This window comes from Temnothorax nylanderi, unplaced genomic scaffold (assembly GCF_030848795.1).
Source record: "Temnothorax nylanderi isolate EJ_2023f unplaced genomic scaffold, tnyl_v1.0 TNYL_tig0005_pilon, whole genome shotgun sequence".
NCBI lineage: Eukaryota > Metazoa > Arthropoda > Insecta > Hymenoptera > Formicidae > Temnothorax > Temnothorax nylanderi.
Window position 1 is genome coordinate 492,223 of NW_027249067.1, and position 10,685 is coordinate 502,907.

At 42.6% G+C, this 10,685-nt stretch overlaps 1 long non-coding RNA gene across 4 annotated transcripts in view; it reads right to left on the bottom strand.

The window, feature by feature from the left end:
- Nucleotides 1-1,841: 1,841 nt before the first annotated feature.
- LOC139775774 (uncharacterized) overlaps nucleotides 1,842-10,685 on the bottom strand; it is a 47,046-nt gene continuing 38,202 nt past the window's right edge. For 3 of the 4 annotated variants that reach the window (XR_011718928.1, XR_011718925.1, XR_011718932.1), the window contains exons 3-5: nucleotides 10,061-10,272; nucleotides 9,468-9,764; nucleotides 8,684-9,234 (exon numbers count right to left, since the gene is read on the bottom strand). This is a non-coding gene — a long non-coding RNA (uncharacterized lncRNA). Of the gene's footprint in view, nucleotides 2,898-8,683; nucleotides 9,235-9,467; nucleotides 9,765-10,060; nucleotides 10,273-10,685 lie in introns of those variants that run through there. The other variant, XR_011718927.1, reaches the window with a different exon arrangement.

A 10,685-nucleotide genomic window follows, 5' to 3' on the forward strand; every position in this document is an offset into this window, starting at 1 on the left:
GTCAAATATTCCTTAGTGTCTTCAATTAATTAAAGGAGATACTTCTCTGTTTAAATCAATGGCTCCATTCAAGATTCGATAGAGAAACGACAAACTTTTGTACTAACTTAACACGCAATTCTACCACAAGTCATATCAGAAGTATACATTATTAATTTTGTATATCTCGCGTATTAATTTTTCGCGAATCGCATTACCGTAATCATCTTACCGCGCTTACGCTTCCGCTACGATACAAAGCGCAAGAACACTTAATCGCTAACGTCGCATAATGCATACATTCAGATGCGAGTTAAGACTGCGAATCAAACGTAAAACGGAGCTTCATCCAATTACAACTTCCTACAAAGGGCGTTTACGTAAAATAATCGTATTAATGTTCAACAGACCGGACTAATTACCTTACCTCTAAGCAAGGGAACGCATAATTCTCCCGGAAACGACAGCGGCCAGATTGGAAACTCCTTGCGCTCCGCTCGTCTGCTGAAAACGATTCAGCACACCCCCTCCCTCCCCCCCCCAAGCTACCCACCAAGGCAAGCGGCGTGGATTAGTTTTGCAAATACACAAATACGCGCGCATGTTTCGCAGTAGCTACGCCTAATTTAGCCAACACTTCTGTGTCTGACGACGGAGCGAAAGTCAATGGCCCGAAAGTCAACCGAATCAGAGTAATTCAGCGGGAGGAAGTTTGCGACATTCAGAGCGACGATAAGATGCTTGAAATAGTCGATATCACATCTCTTAAATAGCAGTGACAGTAGCAGTTGGCGTATCGTCCAGCAAGGATTGAAACATAAAAGTAAATACGATTTTGAGCGAAAAATCAATCGAGATTTCTCCCTCACTGTAAATTCTTAATACGTTGATTGGTATGGAAATAATAAATTGGTGCAGTGCGTCATAATTGCATTGTCGACAGTTTCGCAAAAGCTTTCCCGTCATATGTAGCGAAAAGATTGATTAATATATTGATAACATAATAATAATTATTTTTTTTCTTGCAATAATATCAATTGATTCTTATATTTTATGGCAACAGCATAACATTAATTTTTTATTCGCTTCATTAGTTAATCAGTTAGATTATTTAATTCTTTATGCGATTGTGACAGTGTATTCACGACGGAGCGACCGAATGCGTTCTATCGAGCGATCAATTCTCAATCTGCGTTCGAGGATTACGGGTATCGCATATCGCCGCGAATGCTTCAAGGTAGAGTACATCGGCATTAAGTCTAACTTCCATTATAATCCATATCCAATCACTTGGGGTCGATTACCGGGATGGCAGGAAATGGCCCGCGCCTTGTTTCGTGCCGGCGCTGAGTGCCAGGCGCTTCGATTGCCGCCCTCATGTGCTTCGCCGAAAATAAACTGTGTTTGGTATTCCCGTCTCATACTCTTAAGATATTGCGTCGAGAAAGGGCAGTCCGGTAGGTAAACATATTTTTCTATATTGGTCATTTTTTTGACAACGCTTTTAGATCAGGGAGAAAAGAATTTTTTGATCCTATAGATAATTATTGTATCGGATAACAAACAATTCAACTTAAGACATTAATAAATGTGAGTAAGTTATTTAATTGTGTGTTTGAGAAGATAAGTGTTTCATGAATCTACAAAAAAAGAAAAATAATTCAAAGATGTAAAATTGTAGACTTATAATATTTTGTACGAAGCTACATTTTTAAGTCGGGTTTGAAAAGCATTCAATTCATTTCTTCATATATGAAGAAATAAATCATCTCTGTACACATTATGAATTATATGCTGCAATATGATTATACAAAATAGAAAAACTAAACTGCTAAGAACATTAAACCAAAACAAATCTCGAGCTTATAATTGGAATAGGTATTGCTAGAAATTGGTACCAAAAATTGTTAAGTTTACGACCGAAACGTTATCTGTGTAGTATAAACATATAGTAATAATAAAGGTATTTCTTCTATTTCTTTTAGCTAAGGTGGTCCTTACTCTCTTTCGTTTTCGCGCAGGATTTCGGACAACCGTGCCGTCGAGTTTCCCGATTAAAGTACAACGCAAGTGGAAGTCGTGTTCCTCGTTCCGCGGCCGTTTTCCCCGGCGAAATTTCCACCGAATAACCGTCGATGCCCACCATCGTTCGCCGACACGTAGTCGGAAAGAGAACATTATACGTACGGATCAGCAGACGGAGACGTTGGACGTCCGTTTTTGCGAGGGAAAACGACGCGCGTGAGTCGGATAACCGGAGGCTCGTTCCGGGCCTCTCTCTCTCGGCTGATCCTAATCGGGCCAACCCACTGCCTGACTAGTTCTGGGCGTAACCACTGGATGGAATCGCGATCCCTCCGCAGCGGCCACTGCGACAGCTCTCCTCCTTTTTCTCTTTTTTCTATCGTTCACGCTTTCGAGATGGGAGTCCGACCAAGATTGCGCGTCGTGATCCACTCGGGTTGGGCGATGAGGATGTAAGCTCGCTTTTACGGAAACAATCTTTCTTCTTCTACGTACGATCAAACGTTTAACTGGCTACTTCTACTGTAAACTTATTTGGAAACCCAACAGAGAATGTGTCCGAAAAGACAAAATAAAAATATACGTCATTCGCGACGTAATTCACTGCACATTTCATTTTAATTAAATCGTGGAAGGGAGAAATGAGAGAAATGCACAGCTGTGTGCAAAAGATCTCGCACATTTAAGAACGGAAAAGTGAAAACCGGTCTCGGTTAACATCGATTCCAGACTTGGGAAGCCAAGTCGGAAAATTCTCCAAACGGGCTCTTCTCCGCAGGAAATTATGAGAGATGGAATTATTTTTCCATATCAGCGGGATATGGTGCATGGCGCGCTCGCTCGCTCGCGACACACACGTGCCGCCCGGAAATGCGACGCTGGTTATTTTCCATCTGGAAAGAAAACATTTGCCTCTGCACTCGACTTACAGCGGATCACCTTACGGTGCGCGGTGCGGGAAATTCGAACTCCGCTCTCTATATCGGATTGACTCTATATCAGGCAGGGTGGCAGGGGAGGGCAGGGGAGGGCAGGGGAGGCATCCGGTTACACGTCAGACAAGTGATGGATCGGGAATAAATGGGGAATATTGACTGGAAATATTAGAGATATTAAAAAGGAGCCGTGCACGCCCCGACGTATCTCGCGCATCGAGAGATTGAAATCTGACACTCCCGTATTATCCGAATCGAACAAAGGACACGTTCGACGAGATATGGAATATTCGCGTGATACCTCTGCTCGTCTCCGCTTAAATCCGTTTTGGGCAAAAAAAAAAGAACCCACGACAGAGCATACGTCAGGAATATATTCCGAAAAACTAATAAAAGATCCGGGTAGAATTAGATAGATAAAAAAAATTGATATAATTGAATCACGTTTTTAGTTAAATATCAGATTTCCCGTCTGATATGTTCTCATGTATGTAAATAATCTTTTCATATCTCATTTTAATCGCGTACGTGTCGTTCGATGATGAAACCGCTTCATTTTCTGACCTATATTTTACGTTACGCCTTTAAACGATAGAACGCGATTTCATCTGTACAGTTCACACACGTGAATGTTTAATTTTTTTTTTACAAATATAAGCTTAAAAACTTGCCCAGTAGGCAAGATTCCGATGCATCCGTAGAAAAATACTTCGCGTTTGTCCGTGGTTAAGAGGAAATAAGTATAACTATTTGTTATAGTTACTCGTCTCTTTGTGTACGGACTCCCTTATAGAATCTTGAAGACGTCTTTAGTTACAGGGAACGCGTCTCCGACTTCCTGCGAATCGGGCTTTTCCTTAAACCGCTTTCCATGACAAAGGGCGCGCTTTGCCGCGATACCATCACACAAACGCGACACAATCTCGCGAAAGACAGCGACGGTGGCCTAACTGTGATTAGGTAAGAAAGGAGGACACACCGAGGAAGACGCTGCGGAGTTTCCGGCCCGGTGTGTTCTTTCCTTCCTCTCTATCTCTTCCTTTCTTTCCTTTTTCTCCTGTCTCTCTTTTTTTTTTTTTTTTTTGAGGAACCATACGGTGGGGCTTAATTTCAGCTGGATTTCTGAGACGGCTCGCTCTTCCTCCTTTTTTTATGACCGGTACTAAAGCCTCGTACAAAGAGACAAGGAGGTAGCGCGAGGGGGTGGCGGTGCGCGGGAAGGACGCGGGAAATGCGGGAAAACATCCGACCCGGGCGAGATTGCCTCTTTCCTAATTTATAACTAGGCGAGGCCTCGCCTTAACAATTTACGCTGTATCCGTACTCCGTGCCAACCATCACCCCTTCACGCCCGTCGCCGAGCGTCTTCCCCAGATTCCGAAACGGTTACGAACCTATAGGACGTCCGAGGCAGTTACGTTACGACGTCGCGACACGAGATTGCTGGAGGGAGACTGCCGTTTCCTACGCCCGTCGTCGCTCTCCGTGTTATCACGCTTCTCCCTCCTTTGTTTCCCGAAGACTTACGGCGCCTCGTTGACGGCAACTCTTGATTCTGATTGACCCATCCGAAATAATCTCAAGAAAAGGGTTTGGCACATAAAAGACGACAGTTCGATGGCACAAATAGCGCGCGTTATTCGAAGAAGTAAGTTGATAGCGTCATAATCAGCGTCAAATTTGTCGAGGATAAAGGAGACTACCTTGCGATGCTCTTGGTTGATGAACCATTTGACGGTTTCAACTGTCCACGCTTTCGCTTTCCCTTTTCACGATTACTAATGATTAGCTTGATTTTTGATGAGCGCGGAACGTGTTATAGGGTACATTTTAATTTTCCTACTGAAAAAATCGGCAACGTCAATGCAAATGCGAGAAGTATCTCGCCTATCTGCATTGCAAATTTCATTTTCTTAATGGTACCGGAATGTAAAAACATGCCTTTCAACCTTGAAGAAGCTTCCAAACATTTGCTTCTTACACACAGATGTGATATAAAGAAGCGAGCAATCAAACTGTTATGAAGGGGAAGACGTCGAATAATATTTGTTTACCAACTACTTTTTTCTTAAATTATTATCGATATTACATCAACAAATATGAAGTCACTATTAATAAGAAGTAGAAGTATTATGTACATATTCATACAATGTTTATCTAAAAAAATTATATGGAACAAAATATATTAAAATATCTTGAAATATGATTACTAAATCATATGACAAGCTGCACGAGAAAAAACGCGAAGTTCATATTTATTTTTGTGTTTCTAATGGGTAATTACTTGCATTCTTTCTGACATATTTGTATAAGAGAAGATGTTCGAGTTAGTCTTTCGCGAATGAAAACAATTGATGCCGTCCGGAATTTAAAAATAAAAGAAAAGAAATCAATGTTTTAAATGAAATAGAGACGTAAGAATTGCAAAATATCGAATAATTATTGTAGGGAAATTTTGTGTAGTTTGCGAGGCGCATAATTATCTAGTTAATGGCAATCCCAGGAACTGACCCACCTCGAGTGGCTTTAAAACCAGGGCGTTACAGTTAACGTAAAAGTTTCGCGATTTTACATGCGGCGGCACATACGCGCGCGCCATGCACCCGCGGAAAAAAAATCATGTACACATAGCGTATATATAATATAATATTCCGGTGGGCAATCGCTATGGAACTTATGCAGTATGGACCGGAGCCTTAATGCCGGGAGAATTTTCCTGGAAATTTCAGTTCTCGGGCGCCAACCGAGGAAACACTAATTATTTCGCAATCTCAGCATTCACCCCATTTCGCAGATAGTGTTGCATTAAGAAAATTAATTTTTTACAGCCGCTCCGTTAAAGCGGATGCGCATCGCCCGTTCGCCCTGGCGATCTGACCCTAGAAATAGCGATAGCAATTGGATGTAAACTGAAGATTATGCCATTAAGGAAATTAATAAATGAAAACGAAATTTTACGCACGCGCGGCCATTAAGAAAATTAATTTCCCTGTAGTTTGGAAGAGTTCGTATATGTGCGTGCATCTATGTGTGCGTGTGTATGTTCGTTGTTTGACATTTAAAGAGAATGCCACGTACGTCATGTATACTCGCTTCTTCAATCTATTCTATTCGTTTTTCATTTATTTCATCTTCAACATTATCGCGATTTCTTTTATGAAGAGTTGTCACATCTTACTTTAACCCTTTCTATCAGAATCGAACGAATGAAACGCATCGCGGTGTCCTTGTTCATTTCGTGGCACAATTGCGTGCCATAATTGAATCCACCGAGATCCCGTCGTTCTGAGCGTTCTGAGTAACGTCATTAAGCGGGGACGATCTTTCCACGTCGTTACATGGGAAATGTACGACGGACGAGCATAACGTCAATAGAAGCCGACGGGGCTACCATTCTTCCGAAAGATTCGCCCGTCGAGATATGTGCCGTGTGCGGTACATTCTGGTAGAGTAAACTCGAATGTTACGGCGGGGAGGGGAGGGCCGCGGTTACGTATTTGTCAGGACTCGCTCGCGAGACATGCCTGTCGGTATCCTGGAGAGATATTATTCGCGATAGGAGAGAGATGGAGGTGTCCCGCCAGAGCCCGCGCGAAAATGGGCACTTGGACAGTTGGACAGTTCGTGGTCGGCCAGAAGACGAGCGTCGTCGTCGTCCAGGTCATTGCGGAGTGTGAGAATGGACGTCGTGGGTGCGCGCGGGGGATCGGTGGACAGACGGTATAGGGAAGGAACGAGGGGGGAAGAGAATCGGTGGTGGTGGCGGCGGCAACGGCCTTCGTGAGTCACCCTATTCTTGTCACCCCGAGTTTCTTGACGGTAGGATGACGTCTCTATCGAGTTACGGCTTTGTTTTTGGGTCGGCCGACTCCATCGGCACTTCGGAAGAGAGTCCGGGGACTTTCTTTCTCGATCCCACGTCGTTCGCAGGAAGACGAGCGAACGGTGATGCCCGGCTGAACATCCGTTACGTTGACGGTCGCGAATTCTTATTTCAGCGATCTAGAGCTACCGACGTACTTGCTCGGAGATAGTTTTATTTTAGCGACAGTCGGGGGAAAAAATTTGTTAAAAGACGAAAAGAAATTATTTCGGGAAATCAGCTGAAAAATTCAGATTTTTAAATAAAGAACTAAAAAGATTGGAATACTATTCTTTCCCCTCTATAGAAACAAGAGAGGTACGGAAAGAGAGAGAGAAAGAGGGAGAATTGTATCCTTGACATCCCATTCCTTATTCCAGGCAATGATTCATCGTTGCAGGGATGGTTCATTCCGGCACAAGGCTATCCATCTCACGGCAGCCGTTCGCCGAACATTCGATACCACTGAGAGCATCTATACCACGCGGTCACGCATCTTCGTGCCGCGTCTGTAATTTACGCCGCGCGCGCGTATATCGCATTAGAAAGTTCACGTTCGGCGGAACTATCCCCATGGCTGTTCCATCGCGTACCGAGAAATTCTTCCGAGTTTAAGGAGCGAGGAGGTTCGAACTCGTAGTAACCAATAACGAGGAAGAAAGCTCTTCTTTATCTAGGTTGCAAAATCAAATTGCCACCCCACCGCCGTCGCGAGCTTCCCTCGCTCCTACCTCTTTTTCCTCCGTCGCAACCCCATCTCGCCGCCATCTCTTCCTCTTTCTCTCGAATTCTCGCACCTTTCTACAGCCACTCGCCGGAGTCGAGTTCGTGAAAGCGTTTCGTTCGAGCACCCGACCGCTATTCAAGCCCCACGTCGAAGTTAAGAACTCGCTGATGAGGTAAATCAAACGTTCCCCGAGAAAAACAATTCTTTCGCCATTCTAATGACCGCGCTTTCATTTGAAAATCTCACATCTTGCGAAAAATTTCGATCGATTCGAAAAGCTTCCAAGAGGGAACCTCGTGAATGTATGACGCAAAGGACAAAAAGAATATAATTCCTCGTGATGTTGCCTCATCTAGAAATACGAAAAGTGCATCTTGCGCAAAGGTAAAACTTTAAATTAAGATTCTTTTTAAACAGCAAAGGCTACATTCTCTTCAAGTAAATCCTATCTGAAATCGAAAGCTTTTCAATGCAACAATTGTCTGACCCATTTTTCCAAGAACTTGTAAAAATAAATCCCAAAGATTTGTTGAATTGTTAACTAAAAGGTTGTTGCTAAAATCGAATTTAGATGCACCTCGTCGTTCCTGAAGAAGAAATCAAGCCACTCGCGCACTGTAATCATCAGTTTCAAGAATTTGTGTTCGTACAGTACTTAATTGCAATCTACCTTTCGGGATTTGAATCGAATATCTCAGCTAGAATTTTGTAGAATTTGTCGAAATTGTCGCGTACGTACTCCGGAAGCGCGTATGTAATTTCTGACGTCACCCGAGAGCTTTTCTCCCCCGTTGGTTCGTAATACCATCGCTATCGAGAGAGAAGCGCGCTCTGTTTCACCCATGCAACGCGCCGAGGAGGCCAAGTTTCGCAGTAAGAACACCAAGCGAGAACTGCCGTCACTTCCTCAACAGTTTGCAAGTAGCTGGCAAACATCGGCGTGGATGCCGTCGACTCGCGCATAGTTCGCGAGCACATCTTTTTTCGCTGAGCGGGACCAATCGCGAGGGCGATATGCTTTCGCTAAATAATACATCGCATGACTGCGTACTCGTACTGCGAGTTTAAATCTTTGTGAAAGAATAAACTATAAAGCAAAAGAAGCTAAAATTCGTACGTATGTATAGGTGTAACTTCGAGCAACAGGTAATGCAATTTCGCAGCTGACATTAAGAAACGTTTATATGCAAGGCGATAAACAAGATGCCTATTACTTGGCTATTGTTATAATTAAAAATATCCACTTCAAAAGTTTTCTTGGTGCAAATATTTTCTCTCAAAATTAGAATTCTCTGAAATATTTAGTCCGTCACGCTTTAAACGCCTCTTCCTGCAGAAGAAGACGTCTGGGTGAAAAAAAATCTGCGTTTCTCAGCGTTCGCGAGGGAGGAGACTGACAGGTGACTCGGCTGACTAGAATAAGGACAAGCAAGGCAAGCAGGAAGGAAGGAAGGAAGGAAGGCCGGAGTAACTTAAACAGCGGCTAACAAGAAGTAGCAAGTCATAATTGAGTCGGGCAAGTATGGCGGAGTCCATGTCGGTAGGTGGAAAGCGCCGCTGTCGACATACCTGACCGGAATTCGAAAGCAGGGGGAAGTAGTTCTTCGACCTCGGAGATGGCTTCCGTTAGTTCGTCGCGCCGATCGAATGGCGTACAGATGTTTCCCGGCATATTAATGCTATACACGCAAATATCCCGTCTTCGGCTGCAAGAAAGAAAGCGAAAGTGAGAAAGAGAAATAAAGACGACACGCGGATGCTTAAAGAAACTTAAAAATCTCAAATTTAGACACTTAAGAAATTCAATAACGTTTTCTATCAGATTTTTTTTTTGTATTTTTCTTGATCAGAGATATTTAAATTTTCGTCGATTAAATTTTATCGACATGTTTCTTTGTTATATTTAAAAGATACAATATACAAGATGCAATATATATACCTTTTTAGACGATTCTTTGTGTTCGCAGAAGATGAGCAAAAGAGTTGGTAAACCGCATTTTGACGAGTACTTGTAAGACGAGACTAGCGATGGAAAGGACGCGCTCTTGCTGCACTTTAGAGCATAAATCGTTCACCAGAGGGTGCGCGTGTAGTGTGCTTTTGCCTGATTCCAAGAATTATCCGGTGGAGGTCAATGTGAATGACATTGAGGGGGGCAGGAGCCGGCCGGCAGGGACTGATCCGACTGATCCACGGGCGCAGAACGATCGATGCGAAAATGTCGCACGGCAATTTGCTGCAAGGATACAACTGTAAGTACAATCGTCTACCATTCTCGCTGTTCGTCTCGCCAATAAGTCGCGGATCCGCCGAGCGGGCACCGCCTGCACCACATGAAAAATGAGCTCTGATAATGGCGGCTTTCGTTTATTTGACGCCAGACAAAACAAGCCGAGACCCGAGCCGCGAATCGCGATGCAACGTGACGTCTCGGCGAGATCGGTCGCGTGTCGCGTGCGAGAAAAAAAACCGCTGTTTTTTTCTCGATTTACGTAAAAATTATTCGGTGAATAAAAGAAATAAACGTGCTACCTCGGCGAACGTATTCTGCGTCGCGCATCGTCCAAGGACGATTCTTGGCTTGTGAATCCTCGGAGGTGTTGACGCTTCCTGCAGGATGCCGTTCATAGTATGTTTCTTTTTTTTATTGTGGTGACATTATTTGGCTATTGTATTGCCGTTCGTGTGTGCAGCGGTGCCTGGTAATTGTAGAATGTGGAGGAAATACTTCGGAGTAAAATGCTCTGAAATACAATAAAAAAATTATGTCAGTAATTTATAAATAATATAGATCTAATAACGAGAATATAAAACTGCTTAATTAAAATAATAGACAAAAAAATTTTTTTTTATTATTTTAATTAAACATATAATCTACTTATTAGTTTTATGTTCTATTTTTATATCATAAAATTGTAATATTATACGTTATATATATTGCACACGTAATACGAATAATAATAGAAATAAATTGTGTTCACAAGTAGCTCAATTATGCTAGATTATATTCTCTTTGCTTTACGCGGGCTTTGCTTTTAATTAACACGGATATTTTTGTAATTAATAAATATAGATATTTAAATATATCTAGATATCAGCTCTGATATTTCGAGAAATTTAACATTATGTAATTATTTTATATTTTAACTTGACAACG